Here is a 12,184-nt window from a genome sequence, read left to right on the forward strand (position 1 = left end):
TTGTCAGATGGCAGCATATTGCAGAGCAAGGCAAGAGCATGGTTGGTTGGCTATGGATTGTGCATTAAGTATTTTGTTGCAGTTCAGAAGCACAACGGTGCATGTGGGACCTTGGGCGTAGCAATGTTAGGAGGTGCTAGGTCAGGGCTCTAGCTCGAGGGTCGGGAGTGGATAGTGGAGGAGGGGGGCAGTATGCTTACCCTGTAGGTGGACGGCAAGGGGTCCTGGCTCTAAGCTCGACTATGCACTCCACCTGGAGCAGCACGGGCAGAGTTTGTGGCCCCTGGCTCCAAACAGGCTCTCAACAGGCCTTAGAGTGGCCTTTGCGCTGGCCGCCGGCGTGATCCGCCTGCCGGCGGTTACAGCTGATTTTAGCGAGGCTCAGCCTCGGTTTCAGGCCGCGCTGCGCCCGGCATGCGTGGGTCAGGCGGCGTGTGGGGACAGGGTCAGGCAGGCCCTGTCCGTGCTCCTCGTCGTCTCGTGGTTTCGCTGCTGGGCTGGGGTGCTGGGGGGGCTCCTGCCCTCGCCCCACGGTGTGGAAGAGTGAGTGAGGGGGTAAGCAGGCCTCAACAGGCCTTAGAGTGGCCTTTGCGCTGGCCGCCGGCGTGATCCGCCTATATACTTTGTGAAGAAGTCTGTCCCAGGTGGGTTAGTCAATTGTTTCTTCAACTTCTTTAGAGAGAAAAATGATTATTTGGCACTTTGCAATCAAAACGTCTGTAGAGCACAATTACCTGCAGTTATCAGATTCTCCCATATAGGCAATAATCCATAAATGGATGGATTGTGCCAACTATTACCAGATTTCACTCCTTAACAGACACTAAATAATCTTTAAAAATGTCTAGGCTGATATAATTCAAAAGATCTAATACAAAATGGCAAAGTAAGCTTCATTCAAAGTAGTTAATGACCCCTTGCCAGAAGTCTCACCACCCAGAGAGGATGGTCAATGGCAGCAAGACAGGGAAGTAACAATCCTACCGGGTCAGGGGGGAGGCAAACTGGACCTGGGGTAGCAATGGGGGCACCAGGGCCATACAGAGAACAATGGACCACTTAAGCGGCCTTCAGAGAACACCCAGAATCTTGCAAACCCTATGAAACTCCAGAAATTCTGTGGTTATTTTCTCCCTGGTGCACTATGTAATGCACCTTCTCGGTCTTGCAGGCTGTTAGCTGTCTGTAACGCTCACCTGATTCCCGTAGAGGCGCCGGTCTTGACTGGGCGTATACCGTATCTTCAAAGGTGATGTGTAACACACGGCTGGCTCTTTGGGCTGGACCTCTGTGCACTGTATGTCTGACTCGAAGGGTAAGATGTCTGCAGATAGAAAATATGGGATTAAGGAACTGGGTTATTGAATGTCTCTCTCTTCTTCCCTTTCTCTTCTCCTGTAGAACCCCAAAGGTTAACGCTCTCACCTTAGGTAAGTGAACGCCGTGCTCTCCATCTGCCTCGGGGCAGGGTGCTGTAACCAGTTTCTTCACTGGATAAGGGGAGCAGGCCTCTTGACTTCAGAGGACTGCTGTCCGTCGTTTACTGCACGAACGGTAAGTTTCGAGTAATTCTAATGTCTTTAAAGTCTTTAGTAATGATGTTTCTTGTTTTGCAGGGTTCCGGCGATGGCGGATGACGGGCTGAAGTGAGTTGAAGATGGAGCCCGTGTGATGAATAGAAGCGCCTGGAAGCACGTAAGTAAGCGCTTGTTGCCTGCTTCACGATGCGCTCTAACTGTCTTTTTATTTTGCAGGTACAAGTTCGGAGCGGCTGCAGGGTGCCGGAATACCCACTGGGTCAGATGTGGAAAGGAGTAATGGCACGTGAGTATTAAAGTTCCCCAATGTCTTTAAACGCACCTTGTTTTGTCTTTCAGATGCGGGATGCAGCGCCGAAGGCCTCCGGAGCGTGCGAAGAGTTGGTAAGCTTTTGTCTTTCAGATGCCGGAATGCAGTGTGAAGACCTCCGGAGCGCACGAAGAGTAGGTAAGCCTTTGTCTTTCAGATGCCAGAATGCAGCGCAAGGCGTTGGTGACAGCCGATGGACCAGGTAAGTGAAGAGCTGTCACTGAAGACCGTAATGCTAACCTGTTCTTTCTTGTCTTTATAGGTGTTGCTGAAGACTGGATTCAGGATGGTAAGCCTTTTTCCTTAGGCCCAGGATCAGATGCAGAAGACACGATGAGCGTTCTGCTGCAGAGGATGCAGAATAACGCAAAGCAAGATTCATCCATCGGGTGTGGTTTAAATAGCCTCCTGTAGTGCTTAGGTGTCTCCTTCCACAGCCACCCCTAGGTCAGAAAAGACTTCCTGCTTTCCAGAAGAGTTCCAGTGTTCTGAATCTAGGGAGTGGCTCCTGCCCCACCCAACAGGAAAAGTAGTTCCAAACAGAAGAGGATCAGAGGCTCAACTGGCAGGCAAGTAAGCAGCATGGTCTGCTGCAGGTAAGTCCACCCAAGCATTATGAGCCCGGCGCTTCCAGCGCTGGGACTGGGCATATTTATGAGCCTGGTGCCACTGGCGCCAGGACTGGGTCCAAAAGGTCCCAATTGGGACTGGTTGGCACTCGCAACCTGGGTTATGGATCTGCTTCCAAGGGAGTTGGGAAAACCCTGACCTTTTGGAAGCAGAGATCATGACAGTACCCCCCCTCAAGGCCCCTCCCAAACCGAGCTTCTCCGGGGGTTTTGGCTTGTCAGGAAATGTTCGGTGAAATCTTTTGATTAGGCGAGGAGCGTGGACATATTCAGCAGGTTCCCAGGATCTCTCTTGGGGGCCGTAGCCTTTCCAGTCAATTAGGTAAAATAGTTTAGATTTGGAGATCTTGGAGTCCAGAATGCTTTTGACTTCAAACTCGAGTTCTCCATCAACTAGGATAGGTTTTGGAGATTTAGTTAGTCGGGTTTGAGGTTGCACGGGTTTTAATAGAGAGACGTGGAAGACCGGATGTATCTTCATGTGCGGGGGCAAGTCCAACTTGACCGCTACTGGGTTTACTATGGTAGTGATGGAATAGGGACCAAGGTATCTTGGGTTGAATGTGCGTGGCCCTTTTAGAGGTAGATATTTGGTGGATAACCAGACTTGATCCCCTACTTGATATTGAGGGGCTTCCTTCCGATGTTGATCTGCTCCTTTCTTGTATTGTTCTTTAGCCCTTTGAAGGTGAGAAACAGCTTCCTTAAAGGCTTGGGTGATTGTAGAATGCAGGTAGTCTACTGCTGGTGTTTCAAGATCTTGGAGGGGATCCAACTCCGAGGTTCGAGGGTGACTGCCGTACAAAAGAAAAAACAGGGTTTTCCCAGTTCCCGAATGGACAGAGTTATTGTAGGCATATTCGGCTATCCAAAGGATGTCTTTCCAAGTTTTTTCAGTTTGTTGCAGCATGCAGCGTAAATACTGTTCCAGAGTTTGATTGGTCCTCTCGGTTTGTCCGTCGGTCTGAGGGTGGTGACTGGTCAATAGTCTCACATCAATTTGATTCGACCGACAGCAACTTCGCCAAAAATGAGAAATAAATTGACTACCTCCATCCGAAATTAGAACCGAAGGAAAACCGTGCAGTCGGACGATGTTTTCGAGAAATTCACGGGCCAGAGTTGCTGCTGTTGGCAAGCCTTTGAGCGGAATGAAATGCGCCATTTTGGAGAATAAGTCCACGATTACTAGAATCGTATTGTATCCGGAGCATGGAGGTAGATCGGTGATGAAGTCCATAGAAAGCGTATGCCAAGGGCGAGGTGGGATGTCAATAGGGCGTAAGAGGCCTGCTGGTCTTTCCTTTTGACTCTTGTTTTGGGCGCATACTCCACAGGACATTATAAAGTCTCTGATATCTTTTTTCCAAGTCGGCCACCAGAAGTAGCGCTTGATCTTTTCTGAGGTCTTGGCCATACCGGGATGTCCTTCCATTAAAGAATCGTGATAACAAGAGATTACTTTTTTCTGTAAATCTGTGCTGGGTAGGTATAATCGTTCTTGGAAATACAATAAGTTGTCCTTTACTGCAAAGTCCTTTCCCTGCAGATGCCAATTCTGTATGTCTGCTGGAGTTACAAGTTGCCTGGCTTTATCCTTAACTTCCTCTATGGATTCTGTGGTGATTACACCCAGAATTCTTTGTTCGGGAATGATTGGTACAGGTTTAGGGTTGATCAAGTGTTCTTCCACTCCCATCCGAGAAAGGGCATCAGCTTTACCGTTCTTTGTACCAGGTCGATAGGTAATTATGAAGTCAAACTCGGCAAAAAATAATGCCCAACGGAGTTGTCTAGAGGATTGGGCTTTTGCGGTTTTCAAATATTGCAGGTTTCGGTGATCCGTAATCACAGTAACGGTGTGTCGGGCCCCCAGCAGATAATGCCGCCAAGCCTTAAAGGCAGACTTGATAGCCAGAAGTTCCTTGTCAGTAATCGTGTAATTGATTTCAGGAGGCGAGAATTTGCGGGACCAAAATGCCACGGGATGCAACTGATTGGTTACCGGGTCCTTTTGTGATAGAACTGCCCCCATGGCAAGGCTTGAAGCATCAGTTTCCACGATGTAGGGGAGTTCGGGGCGAGGGTGTTTTAAGATTGGTGCAGAGATAAATTTAGTCTTCAAATCCTGGAAAGCTTGTTCCGCCTCGGTAGACCATTCAAAACGTTTGTTTTTCTTTAACAAGGCAGTGATGGGCTGGACTATTCGAGAGAATTCGGGGATAAACCTGCGGTAAAAGTTAGCGAAGCCTAACATGCTTTGCACACCTTTTACGGAGGATGGTGATGGCCATTTGAGAACTGCATCGACCTTCTTTGAATCCATACGCACTCCGCCAGGTGATAATATGAATCCCAAGAATTCAACTTCAGTCACGTTGAAAACACATTTTTCCAACTTAGCGAAAAGTTTGTGTTGACGCAATCTTTCGAGGACCATTTTCACGTGTTTCCGATGTTTAGATTCCGATGAAGAATAAACGAGGATGTCGTCAATGTAAACAACAACACACACATCTATGAGCTCTCTGAGGACATCGTTCATAAAATATTGAAAGGCGGCCGGGGCATTGCAAAGTCCGAAGGGCATGACCTGATATTCCAGTAGCCCATACTTGGTGCGGAAGGCCGTCTTCCATTCATCGCCCTCTTTTACTCGTACCAAGTGGTAAGCTCCTCTAAGATCCAGCTTTGTATATATGCATGCTTTTCTGACTTGGTCCAGGAGTTCAGGGATGAAAGGTAACGGATATCTATTCTTAACGGTGATCTGGTTCAGGGAGCGATAATCTATACAAGTTCTAAGGTCTCCTTCCTTTTTTGGAACGAAGAACAAAGCTGAAGAAGCAGGGGACTTGGAAGGACGAATAAACCAATTTGCCAGGTATTGATCCAGGTATTGTCGAAGGTGAAGGTTCTCAGGCTCGGTGAGGACATAAATTCTACTACAAGGAGGAGTAGATCCAGGTATCAGGTCTATCTGGCAGTCATAAGACCTATGAAGAGGTAGAGAGTTAGCCTGATCCTTCCGGAAAACATCTTGGTATTCTAGGTATTCGGGAGGTAACTGGGGAGTCTCTGAAGAAATTGCTGCCAGTGCAACACCAGGTGGAGGGTGACAAGTAGAGACACATTCTGGAAACTGGACCGTTCTTGCTCGCCAATCGATCAGAGGATTGTGTTTCTCTAACCAAGGTATTCCTAGAATAATCTGAAACTGAGGGGCCTTGATCACATCGAACACGATCTTCTCATGGTGTCCATCTTGACTTACTAGCGTCACCTCTTGAGTGGTATGCGTTACTGGCCCGGAGGCTATCTCCGTACCATCCACCGTAGTAATGACGTCCTTTACAGCCTTGGGACAAAGAGTTAGATTCATCCTCAAAACCATTTCATGATCCACATAATTGCCGATGGCACCGCTGTCGACGTAAGCTTCAATTGCATGTAATCGATCCGGATTATCAGGGCTAATGAGGACCATAGGTATCACGAAATGCGAGGTCACGGAACTGGTTTTCACGCTCGGCAAGAGGACCTCTATTCTTGTCGGGCGAGGTCGTTTCCCTGCTCAGAGTTTGTAACTTTGGTAACTGCAGCTCCTACTGCCTTCTTGGCAGGTTTCACCGGACAGTCTCGAAGAAAGTGCCCTGAGTTTCCGCAATAGAGGCATAATTGCAACTGTTTTCTCCTTTCCCGCTCCTTTTGTGTTAGAGGACCTTTCAGACCCCCTATTTGCATGGGTTCCCCGGAGTCTACTCCTTTGGAAGGAGTTGGCGGTTTGGAAAATACTCGAGCATCAAACTTGGAACGATCGGCCTTCCTGTTCTGCAGTCTGTGATCTATTTGAACGACTAAGTCTATATAGTCCGAACAATCTTGTGGGGGATTCACTACTTGGGCTAACACATCTTTGAGCTCTCCACGTAGACCTCTATAAAACAGCGTAATCCTTTTGTCCTCAGGCCATTGAGTTTCCACTATCAGTCTGTTGAAAGACGCAATATAAGCCAAAAGGTCTTGATTACCTTGTCGCAACGAAAGAAGCTCATTGTCCAAGGCCTGCCCCTGTGAATGTCTTGCGAACAGTTTTTCCATACTGAGCTGAAAAGCTTGAAAATCATGGAGGACCGGATCATCTTGATTTACTAGAGGGATCGACCAGTCTGCCGCATTGCCACTAAGGTACGAAAGCACGAAAGCTACTTTAGCTTGATCAGTTGGAAAGGCTGCTGGCCGGCATAAGAAATGCAACCGGCACTGATTGATAAATACTGCAAACCTCTTTGGGTCACCAGAAAATCGTTCGGGCGGAGCCAGAGGTACATTCCCAGGTAGGTTGATCTGCACTGGATTCATAGAGGATGTAGAAGGAAGATTTCCCCCAGATGCGGGTAACGGGATCTGTCCGGCTTGTGACTGTAGCAATTGTCTAGCGAGATCATCTGTTCGCTCCTTGGAAATAATCAGTTCCCTTCTTAGAGCGTTCGTTTCCTGACGGGCTGCATGCACTTCTGCCCTTAGTTCCCCAAGTAACTGGGCTAGCTGGTCGGTATCCGAGGTTTCCATAGCGCCTGGACGGGAGTTTTGTGGTAGGCTTTGCGTTCTGTAACGCTCACCTGATTCCCGTAGAGGCGCCGGTCTTGACTGGGCGTATACCGTATCTTCAAAGGTGATGTGTAACACATGGCTGGCTCTTTGGGCTGGACCTCTGTGCACTGTATGTCTGACTCGAAGGGTAAGATGTCTGCAGATAGAAAATATGGGATTAAGGAACTGGGTTATTGAATGTCTCTCTCTTCTTCCCTTTCTCTTCTCCTGTAGAACCCCAAAGGTTAACGCTCTCACCTTAGGTAAGTGAACGCCGTGCTCTCCATCTGCCTCGGGGCAGGGTGCTGTAACCAGTTTCTTCACTGGATAAGGGGAGCAGGCCTCTTGACTTCAGAGGACTGCTGTCCGTCGTTTACTGCACGAACGGTAAGTTTCGAGTAATTCTAATGTCTTTAAAGTCTTTAGTAATGATGTTTCTTGTTTTGCAGGGTTCCGGCGATGGCGGATGACGGGCTGAAGTGAGTTGAAGATGGAGCCCGTGTGATGAATAGAAGCGCCTGGAAGCACGTAAGTAAGCGCTTGTTGCCTGCTTCACGATGCGCTCTAACTGTCTTTTTATTTTGCAGGTACAAGTTCGGAGCGGCTGCAGGGTGCCGGAATACCCACTGGGTCAGATGTGGAAAGGAGTAATGGCACGTGAATATTAAAGTTCCCCAATGTCTTTAAACGCACCTTGTTTTGTCTTTCAGATGCGGGATGCAGCGCCGAAGGCCTCCGGAGCGTGCAAAGAGTTGGTAAGCTTTTGTCTTTCAGATGCCGGAATGCAGTGTGAAGACCTCCGGAGCGCACGAAGAGTAGGTAAGCCTTTGTCTTTCAGATGCCGGAATGCAGCGCGAGGCGTTGGTGACAGCCGATGGACCAGGTAAGTGAAGAGCTGTCACTGAAGACCGTAATGCTAACCTGTTCTTTCTTGTCTTTATAGGTGTTGCTGAAGACTGGATTCAGGATGGTAAGCCTTTTTCCTTAGGCCCAGGATCAGATGCAGAAGACACGATGAGCGTTCTGCTGCAGAGGATGCAGAATAACGCAAAGCAAGATTCATCCATCGGGTGTGGTTTAAATAGCCTCCTGTAGTGCTTAGATGTCTCCTTCCACAGCCACGCCTAGGTAAGAAAAGAGTTCCTGCTTTCCAGAAGAGTTCCAGTGTTCTGAATCTAGGGAGTGGCTCCTGCCCCACCCAACAGGAAAAGTAGTTCCAAACAGAAGAGGATCAGAGGCTCAACTGGCAGGCAAGTAAGCAGCATGGTCTGCTGCAGGTAAGTCCACCCAAGCATTATGAGCCCGGCGCTTCCAGCGCTGGGACTGGGCATATTTATGAGCCTGGTGCCACTGGCGCCAGGACTGGGTCCAAAAGGTCCCAATTGGGACTGGTTGGCACTCGGAACCTGGGTTATGGATCTGCTTCCAAGGGAGTTGGGAAAACCCTGACCTTTTGGAAGCAGAGATCATGACTCTGTCATTTAGCCCAAGGGCTCTTTATGCAAATTGCGTCGGCTTCAGATAGCCCTTCCACTTATTCATATTGCCACCTGGGGTACCTGCCCTTTCCTAGAACCATGCTCGGACTGATCCAAACACTGCTGAGTCTTAAAGAGCAAAATAAAACAAGAAATGTATAGTATATTGATTTAAGCTTCTCATGCAGGACAGAACCAAAACACAAGGTAAACTTGTGAATACCAAGTCATTTGAATGCTTAATCTAACCCTGCATGATTTTGAGGGACTGAATTCCTTTGCTCATAATTGTGACTAAACAAGTTTAGTCAAAAACCTATTTAGGGAATAATCACACAGCAGCTAACATTGCATGCAAAGTCAACTATTGTCAGTTTTCGCCAATGTCTACAAACACCTGTGCAGTGAATATTTCTAAAATCTACAGTGTGAAGAAGTGGAAATTGCCTAATCCGTACACAAGTCCTTAGAGTGAAGCTACTGCAATCAACCAGGAGCACAAGGGACCACTACGCATTCCCCAAGGAGCCACCATTGTAGCCTGTATCACCGATACACCGATATCTACTAGTTCACAAGGGTAGGAGATAGTGGACAGCAGAAACCTAACAATGTAATAATTTATTTACAAGGCGTATGTGTCCAACCAAGGCATTGTTTGAGACTATTCCCCACTCCTTACCCCCTTTGGGATCGTCTGGATGCTGGTACAGTTCAGACATTGTCAAGAAATGTTATGGTGTATTTGGGATTATAGGTTAGCTAGCAAGAAGAATGAGGGATGAGTTAGGACTCACAATGTCCTGAAGAAGATCAGGCTAAGGTATTGCAGTAGCTCAGGTTATAAAACACCACTCTCTAGAACCCATGAATTCCCAAAGGTTCTAGTTAGTCTGTGCACCCACAAAGACATTGGGCCTCATTTTGAGTCTGACGGTAGCTGTACCGGTAAAAATGGCACGGCTGCTGCCAGAGTTATTTTTTTCTGCGCCCAGCAATGGGGACTTACCAGGGCATTACAGCCCCAGCTGCCCCGGTAATTCCTCATTGCCGGGTGCCGGAAAATATTACTCCCCATTCCCATTCGAGTCCCATTGGACTCAATGGGAATGGGGAGGTCGGATGCACCAGCGCCATTCATGAATGGTGCCGGTGCATCCATCAAGGGCTGCGAGTGGGTGCCTTTCCGCCTGCCAGGTCAGACCTGGCAGGTGAAAAGGCACCCTCTCGCAGAACTCGTCGTTTGCCAGTCCGGAAACAACAGTACCGGCAAGCTTACCGTACCATTGTTTCCGGACCGGCAACCTCGTAATGACCCCCATTGACAATGTAAATTGACTGCATTTGCTGAATGTCACAAGGTAATAATCCATAATATGTGTTCTTATATAGCAACTCATATTTGAGTATCCATGTAATTCAACAGCGCAGCCCTTTAACACAGGCCTCCAGATAAGTTTCGTATCAGGCCTTTTTATGCCTTCAAATATCATACATATGACACCTTTTATTTTTCTATGCATACTATTTACATACCAGTTGAAAGCAGAAGTCAGTGCAAGGGCGGGTGATGGGACCAAAACCAGAACATGCATTTTTGCTTTGTATCTGCATGAATGAAATTGCAGTCCATGAGGAAGCATTTTTCTCTGATCTGCGTGCACTGAGCTTGCCAAAAACAGCAGACACTGGAATGAGGAATGATTTCCTTCTGTTTAACGTCTGCTGTGTTTTGTGTTTGCAGATGCTAATGGCGAGGAGAATTGTGCATGCATGGATACTTATTTTCCTAGCATTTAAGCATCGTAGCAGTAATAAGATGGAAAACATGCTTACTGTGGATGTCGTGTAAGGAATCATCTATGGACGCTCCATGGATGATTCCTTAAAGGACATGATTAGTTCAATACTCCTACTTAAGATGCTTGAAGATTGAAGCTAAAACACTATAATCCTGAACAGCTTGGGAAATATTATCAAAAGAATATGAGGTAAAGAATTATTGAGATTAATCAAGGCAATATGAGTTAAACTACAGATACATGTTGACAAAAGAAGTACAGAGAATCTGTATTGAAACAATTTGTTGATGCAATATACCTCATATAATGTACAGAGAAATTGTACAGGACCATATGTTAATACAATGTTAAGATGTATTAACTTGCCCATTGTAAAGCCTTGAAGAGCACCTATAGGGTCGAAACACGTATCGGCTGGGTCACAAGATACTATACCAAGCACCAGGAGTCCATGAATATAATTATTTGGATAATAAAATAATTAAATAGATTACTTGGCCAAGCACAATCACTACTGGTGTACACTAATCAGAATTTGTGTATTGAGGATGAGGCAGGGGCAGGGCCTTAGTACACAAGCAAATGCAGGTATACTTTCATAGTACAGTATCTGAGTATTATATGATCATAACCCAAGCGCACATCTACACCTAGACATCCTCCCACCCCCCTTGTATTACTCCTTCTAATTATGGTTTACTACATTTGTACTATGTGGAGTTTTTCTGATTCCAAAGCAGAGTTATCCTTTGTATTTGATCTAGTCACTCTCATTGCTACATTAGTTCTTTTGTGTGAGGAACGTGCACTGCAGAGACAATTAACAGTTCATGTTCTATGATTGTGGTGCTCCCATTGCTGTTATGTTATTCCTATTCTATGTGAGGGAAACTTGGATCACTGAGGCCCCTGCTGAGCAAGTTCTTTGTAATGGGAATTGGGTCTGCTGAAGCCTATGCTGTTCTTGTTCTACGTTTATTTCTTTTATTTATTACATTTATATGGCACTGTAAGGAACTCATGGTGGCAACAGTAAAGACAGACACAAGTGATCACAGTTCAAGGGTGTTTATTAAACTGTATAGGTAGGTTGGAAAACAGCTAATCTAAACCTAAATCTAAGATGGGAGCAAGCTACGACCATCAAAGAATAATAAGGCAGTCCTAGTGGCGTCTTGTTAAATAAAAGGGCCTATACTAAAAAAAAAGAAAATGATTGCTAATCCTTATAACTAATTTCAAAAAGAGTGTGGGATAGGGTTCACAAGAAGGAAATAAGTGTTCACAAATGATAAGTCAGGATGTGGTAGACGGGGGTCTCCCTTCCCCACGTTTGGAGCACGGGACAAGGTGGGACTCTCAGCACATTCTTGAGATTTCCCAGCACGAGATGACAGTTCCATTCTCAGCTATTAGGACCTTCGGTGTTTAAGTCTCTTTTCTACAAAAAGTCTCTTGCCTCCGAGGACCTGATGTGTTCAAAATAACATCGGCATCCCTCCGTCGGGTTCACTCTTGCCAACTCTTGCCAATCACACAGTTCTTTCTCTTTTTTCACTATGCAGGATTAACCTCCCTTAGCTCTTTAATCACGTGAAGGTCAAACACTTTAGACTATACAGGAGGTTTTGCTAGCCCCCTGTATGACTACTTTGACCTTTTCCTTCCAGCTCATCTAGGGCCTTCTGGTATTAATAGTTTCAACAAAAGTGGGATCAATCAGAGTCTCTCGAATGAGCACCCATGTGGTGCTGGACCCTTCTATAGCTGGTTCTCCTCTCCAGTCACCGGCTCTGATGAACCGCTTGGCTTTTCTTGTCTCTGCAGTCAAGGA

This window comes from Ambystoma mexicanum, chromosome 4q (assembly GCF_040938575.1).
Source record: "Ambystoma mexicanum isolate Mex_15411 chromosome 4q, UKY_AmexF1_1, whole genome shotgun sequence".
NCBI lineage: Eukaryota > Metazoa > Chordata > Amphibia > Caudata > Ambystomatidae > Ambystoma > Ambystoma mexicanum.